General features: G+C 41.1%; 1 protein-coding gene across 4 annotated transcripts in view; it reads right to left on the reverse strand.

Annotated features, from left to right (window-relative positions):
- THRB (thyroid hormone receptor beta) overlaps positions 1 to 20,938 on the reverse strand; it is a 394,175-nt gene that overhangs the window by 310,802 nt on the left and 62,435 nt on the right. For 3 of the 4 annotated variants that reach the window (XM_029213969.1, XM_029213972.1, XM_029213968.1), the window contains exon 2: positions 7,316 to 7,380. The exons of the other annotated variant lie outside the window; for it this stretch is intronic. The gene's annotated coding sequence lies outside the window, so the exon portion shown is untranslated. The remainder of the gene's footprint in view (positions 1 to 7,315; positions 7,381 to 20,938) is intronic. 4 annotated transcript variants of the gene reach the window in all.

The following is a 20,938-nucleotide window of genomic DNA, read 5'->3' on the forward strand; positions in this document are numbered from 1 at the left end:
CTTGCTTTGTATGTAAAGCAGACATGTAATACTGGGTTAGCCCTACCGTTTCCAAGGAGGTATGTCCTAGTGCTATATAACTGTGGACTGTACCCAGTGTAGTGTATCAAGCATGATTCTGGGTAATTTTATGTTCATCAGTACTTTTTAGGACAATCTGTTTATTGAATCTGATTTCACTGTAAAAGAAAAGAATCACAGACATAAAAAAAAAAAAAAAACTTAAGGGACTTCCCTGGCAGTCCAGTGGTTAAGACTCTGTATTTCCACTGCAGGGGGCACGGTTTCCATCCCTGGTCAGGGAACTAAGATCCTGCATTGCATGCTGCGTGGTACGGCAAATAAATAAATAAATAAACAAACACTTGTATTTAAAAAAAAACTAAAAAACCCCCCAAAACCAAACGTATGGTTACCCAAGGGGAAAGTGGGGGGGGGGAGGGATAAATTAGGAGTTTGAGATTAACAGATACACACTACTATATATAAAATAGGTAATCAACAAGGATCTACTATACAGCACAGGGAACTCTACTCAATATTCTATATGGGAAAAGAATTTGAAAAAGAATGGATACATGTATATGTATAACTGAATCACTCTGCTGTACACCTGAAACTAACACATTGTAAATCAACTATACTCCAATATAAGATAAAAAATTTTTTAAAAAGAAGAAAAAAAAGAAAAGAATGAACACCCAGGTATATATGGCCTACTCCAAGAAAACCTTTATTTACTTCACAACAAAAGTTCTCAGAGGAAAATGCTCTACTCCAATCCAGCAGAAGACAAGATATTTAAATAGAGAAATTTTGTAAAAGTGCTTTCCAGGGATATCTTAAGAATGTTGATGGAGAATCACCCTATTAAAACTACCTGCTTAGTGACTAAGGATCTTCAAAGTATTTATAGTTCAGTTAATTGCAGACAGAGGGCTTCAGCTTTTCAATTTCTGAAATTAATACAGGAGTAAAATGGTGGCTTGGAAGCACGGTGGCAGCAGTGGTTCTCAGCCCTGGCCAACAGCTAGAAGCACTTGGAGTTCTTCCAGTCCAAGACCCAGAGGTTTGACCTAATTGTTCTGGGGTTTTTTTTATGCTCCTTAAGGGATTCTGACATCCAGCTATGATTGAGAACATGGTTGAAACAGTTTGGGCCCTGGGGTACTTCTTAGACATGAACATTTCTGGACCTCATCCACACCTCCTGAATCAGAAAGTGGACCTCATGAGAACCGCTGTGCTACGTGATACAAATTAAAAGGGCTAATTGGGGACTTCCCTGGTGGTCCAGTGGGTAGGACTCCACGCTCCCAATGCAGGGGGCCCGGGTTCGATCCTTGGTCAGGGAACTAGATCCCACATGCCACAACTAAGAGTCCGCATGCCACAACTAAGAAGCCCAAACACCGCAACGAAGATCCTGCGTGCCACAACTAAGACCTGGCATAGCCAAAATAAATAAATAAATATATATATATATATTTTTTAAAAAGGGCTAATTGACTCTATGTCCCTTCATTGTGCCTCAATACCTAATTAAATGTCCATAAATCTAGAGCCCTTCTTACATTCATTAACATCACATTTTTGACAGGATTATAAAAATCTAGTAGAAAAAAATTTTTTAAGTTAAAAGGTATTATTTTATTTCTGATTTTTAATTCACTTTTTGTTGTAACAGAAAGGAAAATAAAAATAACTCCACTGTTACTTTGAAATAACATTATTAACACTTTGATATCAATTTGCTTTTCATAAAAAAATGATTGTATTGTACACATAACCTTCTTAATCTGCTTTTTCACTTACATCTTTTACATCCTACTGTATTACTAAATATTTTAGACAACATATTTTTAAAGTTGCCTTTAGTCCATCACAGGAATGTGCTAAATATATTTTATCAAAACTTTAGCAGTTGTTTCATATATTTGCTTTTATAAATAATGTTTTCTTCGATTATTAAAGAAGTTGGGTTTTGGGCTTCCCTGGTGGCGCAGTGGTTGAGAGTCCGCCTGCCGATGCAGGGGACGCAGGTTCGTGCCCCGGTCCGGGAAGATCCCACTTGCCACGGAGTGGCTCGGCCCGTGAGCCATGGCCGCTGAGCCTGCACGTCCGGAGCCTGTGCTCCGCAACGGGAGAGGCCACAACAGTGAGAGGCCCGCGTACCGCAAAAAAAAAAAAAAAAGTCGGATTTTTTTGGCTGTGCTGTGTCTTTGTTGCTGCGTGGGCTTTCTCTAGCTGTGGCGAGCGGGGGCTTCTCTTGTTGCAGAGCACGGGCTCTAGGTGCATGGGCTTCAGTAGTTGCAGCATGCGGTCCCCAGAGTGCACGGGCTTCAGAAGTTGTGGCGTGTGGGCTCAGTAGTTGTGGTGCACGGGCTTAGTTGCCCCGTGGCATGTGGGATCTTCCCGGACCAGGGATCAAACCCGTGTCCCCTGCATTGGCAGGCGGATTCTTGGTGCACGGGCTTCTCAGTGTGGCGGCTTCTCTTGTTGCGGAGCACGGGCTCCAGGCGCACGGGCTTCAGTAGTTGTGGCATCCAGGCTCAGTAATTGTGGCTCGTGGGCTCTAGAGCGCAGGCTCAGTAGTTGTGGCGCACAGGCTTAGTTGCTCCGTGGCATGTGTGATCTTCCCAGAACAGGGCTCAAACCCGTGTCCCCTGCATTGGCAGGCAGATTCTCAACCACTGCGCCACCAGGGAATCCTATCAAAAGTCTTTGTTCACATTCATGATGCCATTCTTGGCATCAGTCCCTAGAAGCAGTATTCATAGATCAAAATGTATATACCCTTTAAGGCTATTGATACACATTGAAAAATTGTCCTTAAAAAAAAAGCATCCTTAGCCAATTCCCTTGCACCATAGGGTGATGCTATATATCACCACTTTATTTAATCTGTGCCACTTTAGTAACAGGATGAGTTCCTACTATTCTTTAATGAGGTTAAATCTTTTTGTCATTTTAAAACATTTATAGTCCACTTGTATTTATTTTCATTCTTTGTCCATTCTTTAAAAAATGTGACTATTCAGTTTTCTTCCTATGGAATTGAAAAAGCTTTTTTTTTTTTTTTTTTTTTGGCGGTACGCGGGCCTCTCAATGTTGCGGCCTCTCCCGTTGCAGAGCACAGGCTCCGGACGCGCAGGCTCAGCGGCCATGGCTCACGGGCCCAGCCGCTCCGCGGCATGTGGCATCTTTCCGGACCGGGGCACGAACCCCCACGTCCCCTGCATCGGCAGGCGGACTCTCAACCACTGCGCCACCAGGGAAGCCCTGAAAAAGCTTTTTACGTACTAAGGATTACGTTCACCAACATTTGGAGGCAAGAAAAATACAGTAAACACTCAATTGAGTAGCATCAGAATGAGTTAATTTCAATTCCATGTTCGTCGAAAATAAACTATAATCATTTGGTTGAATTACATTATTGTAAATCTGTAGAGAATCAGTATATTTCCTTTTCCTAGGACTGTATTACCCTGAACAAATACAGTACTTCTCTAATGATTGAGTTTATTGTGGTGCCTCATAGTGACTGTTCTGAATTTTCCATTGTATCAAGAGAATGGGATTCAGGAAGTCTGAGTCCTGGCTCCACAGCTACAATTTATACGTCCTAGACTAAGGACGTGCTTTAGTTTCCTCATCTTTGAAACAGAAATAACAAGAGTGACCTCTACCTCCAAGAGTGACTGTGAGAGACAGTTTGCAGGATATGCACACAGATTTCGGAGACTGGCTATCTGGATTTGAATCCCTATGCTGCCATTTAAAAGCTACGGAGTTTGGGCAAGTTCTTAATCTCTTCGGGCTTCAGTTTCCTCGTCTGTAAAATGAGGATAATAATAGAATTTACCTATTGGAGTGGTTGCAAGGATTAAATGAATGAAAGTCTATATAGCACTGTAGAACAGTACCTGGCAGGTAATAAGCACTATGTATCAACACAACAATCATTACAATAAATAAAAGAATTTGCCCGTTATGTGTTCGCTCTTGTTTTTCTTCTTGCATACTATGAACTGTTTATTTACTTTTTAAGGTAAAATTTACATATAGTGCAATGCACAATCTTTTTTTTTCAAGCTTATGAATTTTTTTTTAAATCGGAGTATAGTTGCTTTACAATGTTGTGTGAGTTTCTGCTGTACCGCAAAGTGAATCAGTTATATGTATACGTATGTCCACTCTCCACACTCATGTCAGTGGTGGGCTTATAACTGCTGTAATGGCCACCACAGTCTTGGCAGGTGTAAAGAGCTGAGCTGAATCTCTACCAACCCCAGGATGCACCCTGGAAATGAGTTTCTGAATAAGGCTCTGACATCAACTTGCTTTTTGGTGATTCACCTCTTTCTTCTCAATGTGGAATGCAGCAAAACCAACCTGTTCTTTATTAGCTAGAGTATGACTGTCAAAGCTAACCATGTGGGTTGGTTACTTTGCTTCCATCCCGGAAGTCACCTTCACAGGCAGCCAGCCAGCCACTAGAGTGTGGACCCAAGGTGCTCTAAGACAGCTCTGCACCAAGTTTCCTTATCTCAAAGGAACTGAGATAGGAAATGCATGGATTTTTAGACGTATTGCCTATAGCTAGGTTAATTAAATTCTGTGTTCTCTGATTTATGCTCTTAGCTAACAAGGAAAATTTTGGTAACTCTTAATATGAATCATAATCAATACAGAAGATGATTAAAAGAACTCTCAGCATTTTGGTCATTTTATCTGATAAAACTCCCACTTTTGTCACCACGAGTTACACTGTGTAAAAGAAAATATGCCCATACGGAATACGCTTGTGAGTCAAAAACAAAGCCAATGCCCAAAATACAAATCAAAAACACTGCCTAGAACAACAGGCCTCAACTAATGAATTAAAATGATTGCTGGTTTCTTTAAAATATTAAGCCCATCAACGCTTGCCAAGAACCCCTTGGCTAGCTGAGGGATTCGAGCTGCATTGTTCTGTTCGAGATTGAAATCCTTCCATTCATCGTTGACATGTGAGAGACAAGACGAGGCTTTGACAGACAAGGGATGAGGCACCAGATGGTTTCCATCTGTATCTCCACTGATCGCACAATGAAAACCCACCTTCCCTGATCAGAAGGCCACGCGATACGCGGATAATGAATACCCAGTGTTTTTAAAGGAGCGTAATCGCCCTTCCCAACCAGAGACGTATAAATATTAATGAACGCAATCTGGTTCTAAGTAAATTTAGCATGAACTTTTAGCTACCCTCCCCTGACAACTTCCTCCCTCTTTAACTGAATTAAGTTTCAAAGTTCTGTGATTAAAAATAGCAAACCCTGAACTGAAGTTGGATCTGTGGCTGAGGAAAACCTCTCCCTTCCAGCTAGTCACCAGTTAACACAGTTCATATCACTGCGTACTTTTTTTTTTTAACCAAAAAAGGGTCTCAGTTTGAATGAATGTTTAAGCAAGTGTGAACAGTGAGCTACAGAATCAATACAAATACACAGGGAACTGATTGATTAGTAATCTATCATTTCCGACACGCCTATTTCCAAAAGGACTTGAGCAAACTTAGAGATTACTACACGCAGTACCAGGAGTTGTTCAACAAGCTCACTTCTGCAAAGCCCTGGAATACATTATATATTAAACTATTGAACCCTAGGAAAAGAAAAATGATTCTTTCTTTCTTTCTCTCTTTTCACCTATACACACACACACATACACATTTTTCTGCAAACTTAACCGAGAATAACTGAGAGTATTAAAACAGTTTTAATTACTAACATTCAAGAGAAAATAGCAGTTGTTTTTTGGCAGATGTTTTGAACTTGTTAGTCTTCCTTCTTGACTCACTCCCAGAAAGAGAGTGAGATTTCAAAATATCAAAATATCAGAAAGAGACTAAGATTTGAAAATTTCCACTAATTCCTTCCATTGCTTCCTTTCCCTTCCATTCAAACAAGGAAGATTTGCATACTTTCTCTAGCTTATGTGTCTTTAATCTGTCTAAGCAATGCATTTTCCAAGAAGCAGATTCTATATTTTCACCACTAACGTTTCCCTGTGGATCAAAGTGGCCAGAATCTTAAAGTGAAAAATGTCAAATCAGTCCAAAGACAGTATAAACAATTAAATCCATATACTCAACTTTAGTCCCTCATGTGACTTGAAGGAAATAATCCTTTTTCCTCTCCTCCAATATTTATTGTTCTCATTTTGTCAATAAACAAATTTCTATTGAGTACTACTATGTGTCTGGCATCGGCTACTGAAAATCAACGCGATAGACAGTATTGCTATTCTTAGGCACAGATGTTATTTCAGAGACATCCTTCAGATATTGTAAAGAATGTTCTTTGCCATACGGTAGCAGCATCAGGCATAGAGTTGATGGGTGTCTCTATCTCATGTGATCAAACCCATCTCTTAGCCTCCAATCCTCTTTTGGGAATATGCTCTCAGCAGGATTAATTACCAGTGTAACCAGCAAGATTGGTGTTTGTTTAAGGTTCAGCTTCACTAAGTCTTGACAAGCTTTCTTTCACCTTCCCTAGCACAATTTGGTTGTCAGCAGCATGGTCACATGTCAGAATAAAATGATGAATAAATGTATTCATTCAAATAAATGTATAAAATGTATAAAAGGATGAGCTGAAGCTTGCAAAGAAAATGCTGAGTAAGTAAAAATGCACTTTGGTTATGTTCAGGGCAAGAAGAATAGGAAGGGCTAGACCCCTGGCTTGAGCCAGATGGTGCAATGTTAGCATATGACAAAGGGGAAGGAAAACGGTCCTTCTCCCTGTGGCTTTTGTCATGTTTATCAGGAAGAATGACCCTCAAACTGTAAAGAAGAGACCAGAAATGGTTAATTTTAGTAGTAGACTGAAAAAATGAGAAGATGGAAAGTGAGTACCTAATTGTGTTTAAGTCTCTAGGCTCAGATGCATTAGATCTTCAGAAGTAATGGAGAGAAACAAGTAACCAACAAAAAGTTTTTCTCGTTGTTGTAGATGAGAAAAGTAAATTTTGTCTTGATTATCAAAAGCGGGACCTGAGGGCAGTGGGGAGAGAAAAGTGGGTGTGGGAAACAATATCATACCGGTAACACCTGTAATTCTAGAAGTTATACTTAAATACATGGTTTATGAATATTATTGAAAGAAACTGAAACAAGGTAATCAATAAAGAGTAGCAATGGGTTGGGGAGGAGACATAAACAAATATATGATATATGATATGTGCTATTTGACAATATGATAAAACAAATATGTTCAATTATATTTTATGTGCATTTACATCAAGGTATACCAGTGGCATCACATACCTATTTCAGCAAGATGCTTGACAAAGTCTTGTAAGGTATCCTGGGGTAAGATAGTAGGATGTGACCTGAATGACAAAGAATGAATAGATGAGTTGAACAGCTGAGAATTAATTAATCAACGTCAATTGAGCTATTGAGCTTTCTCCTGTCAAAAACTGTATCGATGTGGATGCAGAGAGGATTATCATCACTGAATGGTTGTGAATAGTTGAAATAATATAATCATGTATATAAAATGATCTGATAAAATGAATTAGATAAAATTTGGAGAGGAAAATATAAAGTATTGCATTTATTAGAAAACATAATTAGGAAGTACAGGGTGCAGAGTTGGGGGAGACCTGAATGACAGCTGTTTAGAAGAAAAAAACTGAGTCAACAGAGTGATATGGTGGCACATATGAAAAAGAAATTGTAGTGAAATCTTAGAGAAAGAGTGACAGAACGTATTCTTTGCCCCCTTCATTCCTGTTTGCCATGGTCACCCTGGTGGCGATGGGGACTTTATAACATACTGGCATGTGCTATGAGAGGACATCACCATGAGCAAGAGATAGCCCTGTTTGTTCTGCTATTGATACACTATGGAATCTATCAGGATGCTCCTAATAAACTGGCTGACCTTGGATATAAGTGAATTATGGAATGAAAGATCCAGGATCCTTAGAAGAGGGCAGAAGAATGGAAAACAAAAGAGGAAAAGGAAAGCAAACCTGAGGTGTTCACACAGAAACAGATGGTCCAACGAAATAGAATAGAAAGACCAAAAGCAGTCTCACATAATCGAAATTTTAATTTATGAAAGCCTTGGCACTGAAGACCAAGACGAGAAATTATGCTAGTATAACTGTTTTTCATATGAGAAAAATGAAATTGGATCCCTATCTCATGCAATAGAACAGAAAAATCCACTCCAGATGCATTGTAGACTTAAATATAAAGGTAAAATTTTAAAACATTTAGAAAAAATATAAAATAGGGATGGAAGGATTTCTTAGGCAAAATTCAAAAATTACTAGGCATAAAAGAACAGACTGATAAATCTGACCACAGTACACACACACACACACACACACACACACACACACACCCCTTATGAACTAAGAAATAGGGGGTTGATATGAGCAGCAATTAACAAAAAAGGAAACATAGATGGTAAATAAGTATGAAAAGACATTCAACCTCATTAGAAATCAAGGCAATGCTTTTTCAGACCACAATAAAATACATTTTAGATGGGTTAAATTTAAGAGCCTAACATTACCAAATGTTATCAAGGATGTGCAGCAACAAGAACTCTACCACAGGGGATTCCGGGAAGATGGCGGAAGAGTAAGACGCGGAGATCACCTTCCTCCCCACAGATACACCAGAAATACATCTACACGTGGAACAACAACTACAGAACACCTACTGAACGCTGGCAGAAGACCTCAGACCTCCCAAAAGACAAGAAACCCCCCCACGTACCTAGGTAGGGCAAAAGGAAAAAGAATAAACAGAGACAAAAGAATAGGGACGGGACCTGCACCTCTGGAAGGGAGCTGTGAAGGAGGAAAAGTTTCCACACACTAGGAAGCCCCTTCGCGGGCGGAGACTGTGGGTGGCGGAGGGGGAAGCTTCGGAGCCGTGGAGGAGAGCACAGCAACAGGGGTGCGGAGGGCAAAGCGGAGAGATGCCCGCACAGAGGATCGGGGCCGACCGGCACTCACCAGCTCGAGAGGCTTGTCTGTTCACCCGCCGGGGCGGGCGGGGCTGGGAGCTGAGGCTCGGGCTTCGGTCGGAGCGCAGGGAGAGGACTGGGGTTGGCGGCGTGAACACAGCCTGCAGGGGGCTAGTGCGCCACGGCTAGCAGGGAGGGAGTCCGGGGAAAAGTCTGGACCTGCCGAAGAGGCAAGAGACTTTTTCTTCCCTCTTTGTTTCCTGGTGTGCGAGGAGAGGGGATTAAGAGCGCTGCTTAAAGGAGCTCCAGAGACGGGCGCGACCCGCGGCTAACAGCGCAGACGCCAGAGTCAGGCATGAGACGCTAAGGCTGCTGCTGCCGCCACCAACAAGCCTGCGTGCGAGCACAGGTCACTATCCACACCCCCTTTCCGGGGAGTCTGTGCAGCCCGCCACTGCCAGGGTCCCGGGATCCAGGGACAACTTCCTCAGGAGAACGCACGGCGCGCCTCAGGCTGGTGCAACGTCATGTCGGCCTCTGCCGCCGCAGGCCCGCCCCGCAATGCGTGCCCCTCCCTCCCCGCGGCCTGAGTGAGCCAGAGCCCCCGAATCAGCGGCTCCTTTAACCCCGTCCTGTCTGAGCGAAGAACAGACGCCCTCCGGTGACCTACAGGCAGAGGCGGGGCCAAATCCAAAGCTGAGCCCCTGGGAGCTGTGAGAACAAAGAGAAAGGGAAATCCCTCCCAGCAGCCCCAGGAGCAGCGGATTAAAGCTCCACAATCAACTTGATGTACCTGCACCTGCGGAATACATGTATCCACAACGAATCATCCCAAATTGAGGAGGTGGACTTTGAGAGCAAGATTTATGCTGTATAGCTTTGCTTACACCATTTGTTCTAGGGTTCTATCCGTCCATTTTTTTGTTTTTTGTATTTTTAAATTTTTTTCTTAATAATTATTTTTTATTTTAATAAATTTATATTTTATCTTATTTTACTTTATCTTCTTTCTTTTTTCCTTCCTTCCCTCCTTCCTTCCTTCCTTCCTCTCTCCCTCCCTCTTTTCTTTCTTTCTTTCTTTCTACTTCTACTAATTCTTCCTTTCTACATTTTCTCCCTTTTATTCTGAGCCATGTGGATGAAAGGCTCTTGGTGCTGCAGCCAGGAGTTAGTGCTGTGCATTTGAGGTGGGAGAGCCAACTTCAGGACACTGGTCCACAAGAAACCTCCCAGCTCCACATAATATCAAACGGTGAAAATCTCCCAGAGATCTCCATCTCAACACAAGCAGCCAGCTTCACTCAACGACCAGCAAGCTACAGTGCTGGACATCCTAGGCCAAACAACTAGCAAGACAGGAACACAACCCCACCCATTAGCAGAGAGACTACCTAAAATCATAATAAGTCCACAGACACCCCAAAACACACCACCAGACGTGGACCTGCCCACCAGAAAGACAAGATCCAGCCTCATCCACCAGAACACAGGCACTAGTCCCCTCCACCAGGAAGCCTACACAGCCCACTGAACCAACCTTAGCCACTGGGGACACACACCAAAAACAACGGGAACTACGAGCCTGCAGCCTGAAAAAAGGAGACCCCAAACACAGTAAGATAAGCAAAATGAGAAGACAGAAAAACACACAGCACATAAAGGAGAAAGATAAAAACCCAACAGACCTAACAAATGAAGAGGAAATAGGCAGTCTACCTGAAAAAGAATTCAGAATAATGATAGTAAACATGATCCAAAATCATGGAAATAGAATAGACAAAATGCAAGAAACATTTAACAAGGACCTAGAGGAACTAAAGATGAAACAAACAACGATGAACAACACAATAAATGAAATTTAAAATACTCTAGATGGTATCAATAGCAGAATAACTGAGGCAGAAGAACGGATAAGTGACCTGGAAGATAAAATAGTGGAAATAACTACTGCAGAGCAGAATAAAGAAAAAAGAATTAAAAGAACTGAGGACAGTCTCAGAGACCTCTGGGACAACATTAAACGCACCAACATTCGAATTATAGGGGTTCCAGAAGAAGAAGAGAAAAAGAAAGGAACTGAGAAGATATTTGAAGAGATTATAGTTGAAAACTTCCCTAATATGGGAAAGGAAATAGTTAATCAAGTCCAGGAAGAACAGAGAGTCCCATACAGGATAAATCCAAGGAGAAATACGCCAAGACACATATTAATCAAACTATGAAAACTTAAATACAAAGAAAACATCTTAAAAGCAGCAAGGGAACAACAACAAATAACACACAAGGGAATCCCCATAAGGTTAACAGCTGATCTTTCAGCAGAAACTCTGCAAGCCAGAAGGGACTGGCAGGACATATTTAAAGTGATGAAGGAGAAAAACCTGCAACCAAGATTACTCTACCCAGCAAGGATCTCATTCAGATTTGATGGAGAAATTAAAACCTTTACGGACAAGCAAAAGCTGAGAGAGTTCAGCACCACCAAACCAGCTTTACAACAACTGCTAAAGGAACTTCTCTAGGCAAGAAGCACAAGAGAAGGAAAAGACCTACAATAACAAACCCAAAACTATTAAGAAAATGGTAATAGGAACATACATATCGATAATTACCTTAAACGTAAATGGATGAAATGCTCCCACCAAAAGACACAGATTGGCTGAATGGATACAAAAACAAGACCCATATATTTGCTGTCTACAAGAGACCCACTTCAGACCTAGAGACACATACAGACTGAAAGTAAGGGGATGGAAAAAGATATTTCATGCAAATGGAAATCAAAAGAAAGCTGGAGTAGCAATTCTCATATCAGAAAAAACAGACTTTAAAATAAAGACTATTACAAGAGACAAAGAAGGACACTACACAATGATCAAGGGATCGATCCAGGAAGAAGATATAACAATTGTAAATATTTATGCACACAACATAGGAGCACCTCAATACATAAGGCAAATACTAACAGCCATAAAAGGGGAAATCGACAGTAACACATTCATAGTAGGGGACTTTAACACCCCACTTTCACCAATGGACAGATCATCCAAAATGAAAATAAATAAGGAAACACAAGCTTTAAATGATACATTAAACAACATGGACTTAATTGATATTTATAGGACATTCCATCCAAAAACAACAGAATACACATTTTTCTCAAGTGCTCATGGAACATTCTCCAGGATAGATCATATCTTCGGTCACAAGTCAAGCCTTGGTAAATTTAAGAAAATTGAAATTGTTTCAATTATCTTTTCCGACCACAACGCTATGAGACTAGATATCAATTACAGGAAAAGATCTGTAAAAAATACAAACATATGGAGGCTAAACAATACACTAATAACAAAGTGATCACTGAAGAAATCAAAGAGGAAATTTAAAAATTCCTAGAAACAAATGACAATGGAGACACGACGACCCAAAATCTACGGGATGCAGCAAAAGCAGTTCTAAGAGGGAAGTTTATAGCAATACAATCCTACCTTAAGAAACAGGAAACATCTCGAATAAACAACCTAACCTTGCACCTAAAGCAATTAGAGAAAGAAGAACAAAAAAACCCCAAAGTTAGCAGAAGGAAAGAAATCATAAAAATCAGATCAGAAATAAATGAAAAAGAAATGAAGGAAATGATAGCAAAGATGAATAAAACTAAAAGCTGGTTCTTTGAGAAGATAAACAAAATTGATAACCCATTAGCCAGACTCATCAAGAAAAAAAGGGAGAAGACTCAAATCAACAGAATTAGAAATGAGAAAGGAGAAGTAACAACTGACACTGCAGAAATACAAAAGATCATGAGAGATTACTACAAGCAACTCTATGCCAATAAAATGGACAACCTGGAAGAAATGAACAAATTCTGAGAAATGCACAACCTGCCAAGACTGAATCAGGAAGAAATAGAAAATATGAACAGACCAATCACAAGCACTGAAATTGAAACTGTTATTAAAAATCTTCCAACACACAAAAGCCCAGGACTAGATGGCTTCACAGGCGAATTCTATCAAACATTTAGAGAAGAGCTAACACCTATCCTTCTCAAACTCTTCCAAAATATAGCAGAGGGAGGAACACTCCCAAACTCATTCTATGAGGCCACCATCACCTTGATACCAGAACCAGACAAGGATGTCACAAAGAAAGAAAACTACAGGCCAATATCACTGATGAACGTAGATGCAAACATCCTCAACAAAATACTAGCAAACAGAATCCAACAGCACATTAAAAGGATCATACACCATTATCAAATGGGGTTTATTCCAGGAATGCAAGGATTCTTCAATATATGCAAAACAATCAATGTGATAAACCATATTAACAAATTGAAGGAGAAAAACCATATGATCATCTCAATAGATGCAGAGAAAGCTTTCAACAAAATTCAACACCCATTTATCATAAAAACCCTGCAGAAAGTAGGCATAGAGGGAACTTTCCTCAATATAATAAAGGCCGTATATGACAAACCCACAGCCAACATCGTCCTCAATGGTGAAAAACTGAAAGCATTTCCACTAAGATCAGGAACAAGACAAGGTTGCCCACTCTCACCACTCTTATTCAACATAGTCTCGGAAGTTTTAGCCACAGCAATCAGAGAAGAAAAGGAAATAAAAGGAATCCAAATCGGAAAAGAAGAAGTAAAGCTGTCACTGTTTGCAGATGACATGATACTATACATAGAGAATCCTAAAGATGCTACCAGAAAACTACTAGAGCTAATCAATGAATTTGGTAAAGTAGCAGGATACAAAATTAATGCACAGAAATCTCTGGCATTCCTATACACTAATGATGAAAAATCTGAAAGTGAAATTAAGAAAACACTCCCATTTACCACTGCAACAAAAAGAATAAAATATCTAGGAATAAACCTACCTAAGGAGACAAAAGACCTGTATGCAGAAGATTATAAGACACTGATGAAAGAAATTAAAGATGATACAAACAGATGGAGAGATATATCATGTTCATGGATTGAAAGAATCAACATTGTAAAAATGACTCTACTACCCAAAGCAATCTACAGATTCAATGCAATCCCTATCAAACTAACACTGGCATTTTTCACAGACCCAGAACAAAAAATTTCACAGTTTGTATGGAAACACAAAAGACCCCAAATAGCCAAGGCAATCTTGAGAACGAAAAACGGAGCTGGAGGAATCAGGCACCCTGACTTCAGACTATACTACAAACCTACAGTAATCAAGACAGTATGGTACTGGCACAAAAACAGAAAGATAGATCAATGGAACAGGATAGAAAGCCCAGAGATAAACCCATGTACATATGGTCACCTTATCTTTGATAAAGGAGGCAGGAATGTACAGTGGAGAAAGGACAGCCTTTTTAATAAGTGGTGCTGGGAAAACTGGACAGGTACATGTAAAAGTATGAGGTTAGATCACCCTCTAACACCATACACAAAAATAAGCTCAAAATGGATTAAAGACCTCAATGTAAGGCCAGAAACTATCAAACTCTTAGAGGAAAACATAGGCAGAACACTCTATGACATAAATCACAGCAAGATCCTTTTTGACCCACCTCCTAGAGAAATGGAAATAAAAACAAAAATAAACAAATGGGACCTAATGAAACTTCAAAGCTTTTGCACAGCAAAGGAAACCATAAACAAGACCAAAAGACAACCCTCAGAATGGGAGAAAATATTTGTAAATGAAGCAATTGACAAAGGATTAATCTCCAAAATTTATAAGCAGCTCATGCAGCTCAATAACAAAAAAACAAACAAACCAATCCAAAAATGGGCAGAAGATCTAAATAGACATTTCTCCAAAGAAGATATACAGACTGCCAACAAACACATGAAAGAATGCTCAACATCACTAATCATTAGAGAAATGCAAATTAAAACTACAATGAGGTATCACCTCACACCAGTCAGAATGGCCATCATCAAAAAATCTAGAAACAATAAATGCTGGAGAGGGTGTGGAGAAAAGGGAACCCTCTTGCACTGTTGGTGGGAATGTAAATTGATACAGCCACTGCAATCCCACTACTGGGCATATACCCTGAGAAAACCATAATTCAAAAAGAGTCATGTACAAAAATATTCATTGCACCTCTGCTTACAATAGCCAGGACATGGAAGCAACCTAAGTGTCCACATCCTAAGATGTGGCACATATATACAATATTACTCAGCCATAAAAAGAAACGAAATTGAGCTATTTGTAATGAGGTGGATAGACCTAGAGTCTGTCATACAGAGTGAAGTAAGTCAGAAAGAGAAAGACAAATAGCGTATGCTAACACATATATATGGAATTTAAGAAGAAAAAATGTCATGAAGATCAGCAATAAAGACACAGATCTACTAGAGAATGGGCTTGAGGATATGGGGAGGGGGAAAGGTAAGCTGTGACAAAGCGAGAGAGAGGCATGGACATATATACACTACCAAACGTAAGGTAGATAGCTATTGGGAAGCAGCTGCATAGTATAGGGAGATCAGCTCGGTGCTTTGTGACCGCCTGGAGGGGTGGGATAGGGAGGGTGGGAGGGAGGGAGATGCAAGAGGGAAGAGATATGGGAACAGATGTATATGTATAGCTGATTCACTTTGTTATAAACAGAAACTAACACACCATTGTAAAGCAATTATACTCCAATAAAGATGTAAAAAAAAAGAACTCTACCACAGTGCTGGAGGGAGTGTCAATAGGTTCAACTGCTTTAAAAAATAATTTTGAATTAGTAAAGAATGCATTTACCTTCTGACCCAGCAATTCTATCCCTAGAGAAACCCTTACTCACGTGCACCAAGAGACCTGTTCAAGAAAATTCACAGCAGAATTGTTTGTAATAGCAAATCACTGGAAATAAACTCCTTAAACAGGAAATAACTCAAGAGTCCATCCATAGAAAAACAAATAAAGTGATATGTTCACAAAACAGAATATTACGCAGCAAGGGTAAATGAGCAAATTCTAGCCTTACATAATAGGTAGAGCTTAGAAATACAATTGTGAATGAAAAAGCAAGTTATGGGAAATTATATATAGCATGCTACTATTTTTATAAAGCCCACAGACAAGCAAAATTTTAAAATATTTATTATTTAGGGAGATATACATACATAATAAAACTTTTAAAAATTCCTTATGATAAACATAAAATTTATAACTATATCTCAGTGGAGGGAGATAGGATGAACAAGGAACATTGTATATATTCAATATCAACTATATTGCAATGTCCTACTTCCTAACTTGGGCAATAATTTCATGGGAGATGTATTTCATTATTAAGTTTCATAGCCTGGTGTGTGTGTGTGTGTGTGTGTATAATAAGATGTAAATATTTATAACTAAAATAAATTAAGGAAAGGACACACACACCGAAGCAAAGCATGCCTTCTTAACCCCATCAAAGCTGACCACATGGGCTTCCCTGCTGGCTCAGAGGTTGAGAGTCCGCCTGCCAATGCAGGGGACACGGGTTCGTGCCCCAGTCCGGGAAGATCCCACGTGCCGCGGAGCGGCTGGGCCCGTGAGCCGTGGCCGCTGAGCGTGCGCGTCCAGAGCCTGTGCTCCGCAACGGGAGAGGCCACAACAGTGAGAGGCCCGCGTACCGCAAAAAAAAAAAAAAAAAGCTGACCACGTAGCACTTACAAGTGATCAGGGTGTAAAGGCAAGTTTTGCTTCTTTCTCTGGATATCAAGTGGGCTATCAGTCAAGCTGCAGCTTAAAATGGTTTCTTTCTGTCTTTCTGGAAATGGGCTGGTCTGTCCAACTTTCCATTTATTCTATGTCAATAAGGCAATATTACAGAGGTACACTTTCCAATTAAGGGAAAAGAACATCTCAACTGTACTCAGTATGATTAAACTACAGCTGCGTATCATCTTCAATCCTAGGAACCATATTTTGTGAGAAGTATTTGACAAACTGGGGAGTTTCTAGGGGAAGATAATGTAGACAGGAGGATGTCGAAAATCCATTTCAGATGAATGGCTAACGAGATTTGAACTTGAGCCACTCAACTGTGAGAAGAGAGAGATTCGGAAAAATGAGGTAGATGACCTCAAAACTGAAAAAGAAATGCTGTCAAGTTTAAACATTTTTAGCTTTATTCTGCATACAGAGCGGCCACCTACTACTAATGGGTAGAAATATATTGAAGCTGACTGAAGCTTTGAAAATTAAAATACCAGCTCACAGCAGCTAGCAGGATGAGTAACTGGAGGACGGCCTATTATAGTTCAAGAATTACCTAGAGCTGTTACAGAATGTTATCCTTTAAAAGAAAAACAAAGCTTAGAACCTTTTTCCTTTTAATGGATTATATTTTATAATGCAGACCACAGGCTTAGTATAGTTTTGGTCTAAAAATCTAGTAATACTAGATCATATGTACCTTGAGCTTAGGTATATCATTTATTTTTTCCTCCTTGTAATTCAGTTCCAGAGACAGTGGTAAAGAATGAATGACTGTGGTCCTTAGTAACCATCTAACTCTACGGAATTTACTTAATCTCTTTGAGCCTCGGTTTCCTCAGTTATAGAATAGTACCTCTCTGCACAATGCCCCCCTCCCAATATGTCCACATTCTAGTCCCTGGGACCTGTGATTATGGTACCATATTTTTGTAAATGGGATTAGGTGAAGGATTTCATGATGAGGAGATCATCCTGGATTAGTTGATAGGCCCAGTATAATCACAAAGGCCCAGTATAATCATAAAGGTTCTTAGAAGAGGGATTCAGGAGGAAGCAGAGGCAGGGGAGAAGATGAGGTGATGATGGAAGCAGAGACTGGAATAATGTCCTTTGAAGATGGCAGAAGGGGCCATAAGCCAAGGAAAAGAGGTGGCCACTAGAAGCTATAACAGCCAAGGAAATTGGTGCTCCCCACAGAGCCTACAGAAGGAACCAGGTGTGCAGACCCCTTGACTTCAGTGCTGTGGAACTCATTTCAGAATTCTGACCTCCAAACTCTAAGATCATACTGATACATCTGTGTCGCTTAAAGTCACTAACTTGTGGCAACTTGTTACTGCAGCAACAGGAAATGAATACATCCTCTCACAGGGTTTTGGTGAGGATCCAGTGAGATAACCCAGTAAAAAGTTCTTGGCTTCTCAAAGGGGGAAGGGGGTGGTGGGATGAATTGGGAGATTGGGATTGACATATATACACTACTATGTATAAAATAGATAACTGAGAACCTACTGTATCCCACAGGGAACTCTACTCAGTGCTCTGTGGTGACCTAAATGGGAAAGAAATCTAAAAATGATGTATGTATACGTATGGCTGATTCACTTTGCTGTACAGCAGAAACTAACACAACATTGTAAAGCAATTATACTCCAATAAAAATTAATTTAAAAAGAAGTTCTTGGCTTCTATTACTGTTATCATCCACCTAATTTACCCCCCAATGAAGGTTCAGTCTCACAATCAACTGTATTAGTGTGCCCTTAGTTATCTGCCCTCACAAGGCATTTTTATACCTTTGTGTATATTTATGAGGCTGGGAAAGGGTTCTGGACGGGAGTCAGGTGTTCACAGCCATTAATGGTGCGGGTCCTGACAGGTGCTTGTCTTCTCCAGGTCATTCCTCAGCCATAAGTAGAGACTAGATCCTTTCAAGCTCTAAAGTTCAATGATTATATGCTCTTTTAGGTAGCCCAATAAATGGTTTCTGAGTCCACCCTCTCTCCCTCTCTTCTGGTTGAACCTCTAGCCAGTGGCTGAATTATCTAGTGCCAACTGCCCCTAGGTTACCTTTGCTCTGGGCACTGATTAACCAGGCAGACCTAATTCCATGATTAAAACAAACAAACAAACAAACAAAAAGATGAAAAGAGGTGGAGCAGTTCCTAGCTTAAATTTATCCTTAAAAAGGTATTCAATGTTTTACAAAGAAGGTTCTTAGCAAAAAAGCTTAGCTCTAAGAGTCCATATAGATTTCCCCTGGGTCCTTCTGTCTTTAATTCAAGGCTATCACTTTCAAGAACAGAGTTGGCTGGCCATTCTCACCAAGTGCTCTGCCCAGGCTCTTATCCTCCGAAGTGGCAGGACGTTTGACACACTTTCCTTGTTGCTAAAGGTGTAGATAACAGGACATGTGCATCAAAAATGACCAAAATAGAACAGGCACCAAAGTGCCGTGGAACACAACCTCTCTTTCCTATCTCTGCTTTTTCCAACTCACCATGGAGAGAAAGTCTGTGAGAAAGCTTTGCCATCTATAAATTATTCTGCAAATGCAAATAATTCTTTTTTTTTTTTTTTAACTCAGTGTTGGGTTAGATGTCTTGATAGAGACATGGACCATATTCAGCCGCCCCACAGAAGAACAATTACTTCAACCTGAGGAAATCCAGAAAACTTCGTAAAATCATTGTGAAAGAAGAATAGATCTTAGCTAGAGAAAATGAGGAGGATATTCTGGGGAGAAAAAAACAATGATAGTGCAAAGGCAGAAAAGCCTCCTGTAAAAATAGTAAGAAGTTTGTGTGTCTGGCATATAGAGGGGAGGGACAGACAGTAGCAGGAGAGGGGGCTTAGGTCCCTCCTGGGCTTCTGAATTTTATCGTGCAGAGTTCAATTATCATACGGGACAGGGAGTGTTCAGGTTGCGTTTTTGGAAAATAAAAAATAAAAATCGGGTAGAGGGATCCAGGATGCTGGGGTAGCCTAGGCCTGGGATAGGGGCTCTGGCCTGGGGATGCACGGAAGGTGCTGGATGGGAGCAACCTTCACTGGCAACACCTGGATGTTGGGGAGAAGTCCGTAATGGCCTGGAGGTTTCCAGCTTGGCTCATAGGTGCAGGGCGACATCACTGGCCAGTCATCGGAAACAAGGGGGAGGTGGGGGGGAGAGTGAGAGAGCAAATTTTAAACCACAGGCGCTACACCTAGGACACTGGATGGATGGGACGTGGAGAAAAACTCAGAACACTAGAGAGTAGAGCCACTTAGGCCAAGCGAGGCAAAGGGGACAGGAAATGTGTGAGCAGAGGGACACAGAGAGAGCAAATGTAGAGCAATGAGCAGGGCAGGGCGCTGGTCAGTGGGGCAAGGGCACGAGGAGTCCCCAGACTCAAGGGCAGACTGGGTCGCCCAGCGCCCCGCCGAGAGCAAGTGAGACCTCTGCACATGCGCAGGAGGGGAGGCCGCATCTCACCCTAACTCGGTAACTCGCTACGCTTAGCAGGAGCCTTGTGCAAGATCCGAGCTCGCCACGTTCGCTCGAGGAGCCACGAGGACGGAGGTTTCCCATAGTCTCAGGATGCCAGGTGCAGAGCCCAGCTCCAGCCACAACCACTCAAACACCGAACATCGAATCCGTCCGCAGCTTACAAGCAAGATGGGAAACAGTGAGCACGTGGACCCAGCAATGAAACCAAAGCCGGCAGCGGTGCGCACGCACGCAGATGCTCCGCGGGCCGTCTGCTCAGCCTCCCCAGCCTGCTTAGCAAGAGTAGACCTCTATTTACAACAGCCAGGACGTGGAAGCAACCTAAGTGTCCATCGACAGATGAATGGATAAAGAAGATGTGGCACATATATACAATGTAAGATTACTCAGACATAAATAGAAACGAAATTGAGTTATTTTCAGTGAGGTGGGTGGACCTAGAGTCTGTCACACAGAGCACAGTAAGTCAGAAAGAGAAAAACGAATACCGTATGCTAACACATATATATGGAATATAAGGGGAAAAAAAAAAGGTCATGAAGAACCTAGGGGTAAGACAGGAATAAAGACACAGACCTACTAGAGAATGGACTTGAGGATATGGGGAGGGGGAAGGGTAAGCTGTGACAAAGTGAGAGAGTGGCATGGACATATAGACACTACCAAACGTAAAATAGCTAGTGGGAAGCAGCCGCATAGCACAGGGAGATCAGCTCGGTGCTTTGTGACCACCTAGAGGGGTGGGATAGGGAGGGTGGGAGGGA

This window comes from Monodon monoceros, unplaced genomic scaffold, assembly GCF_005190385.1.
Source record: "Monodon monoceros isolate NGI ecotype Baffin Bay Population unplaced genomic scaffold, NGI_Narwhal_1 Super_Scaffold_11, whole genome shotgun sequence".
In the NCBI taxonomy this organism is placed as follows: Eukaryota; Metazoa; Chordata; class Mammalia; order Artiodactyla; family Monodontidae; genus Monodon; species Monodon monoceros.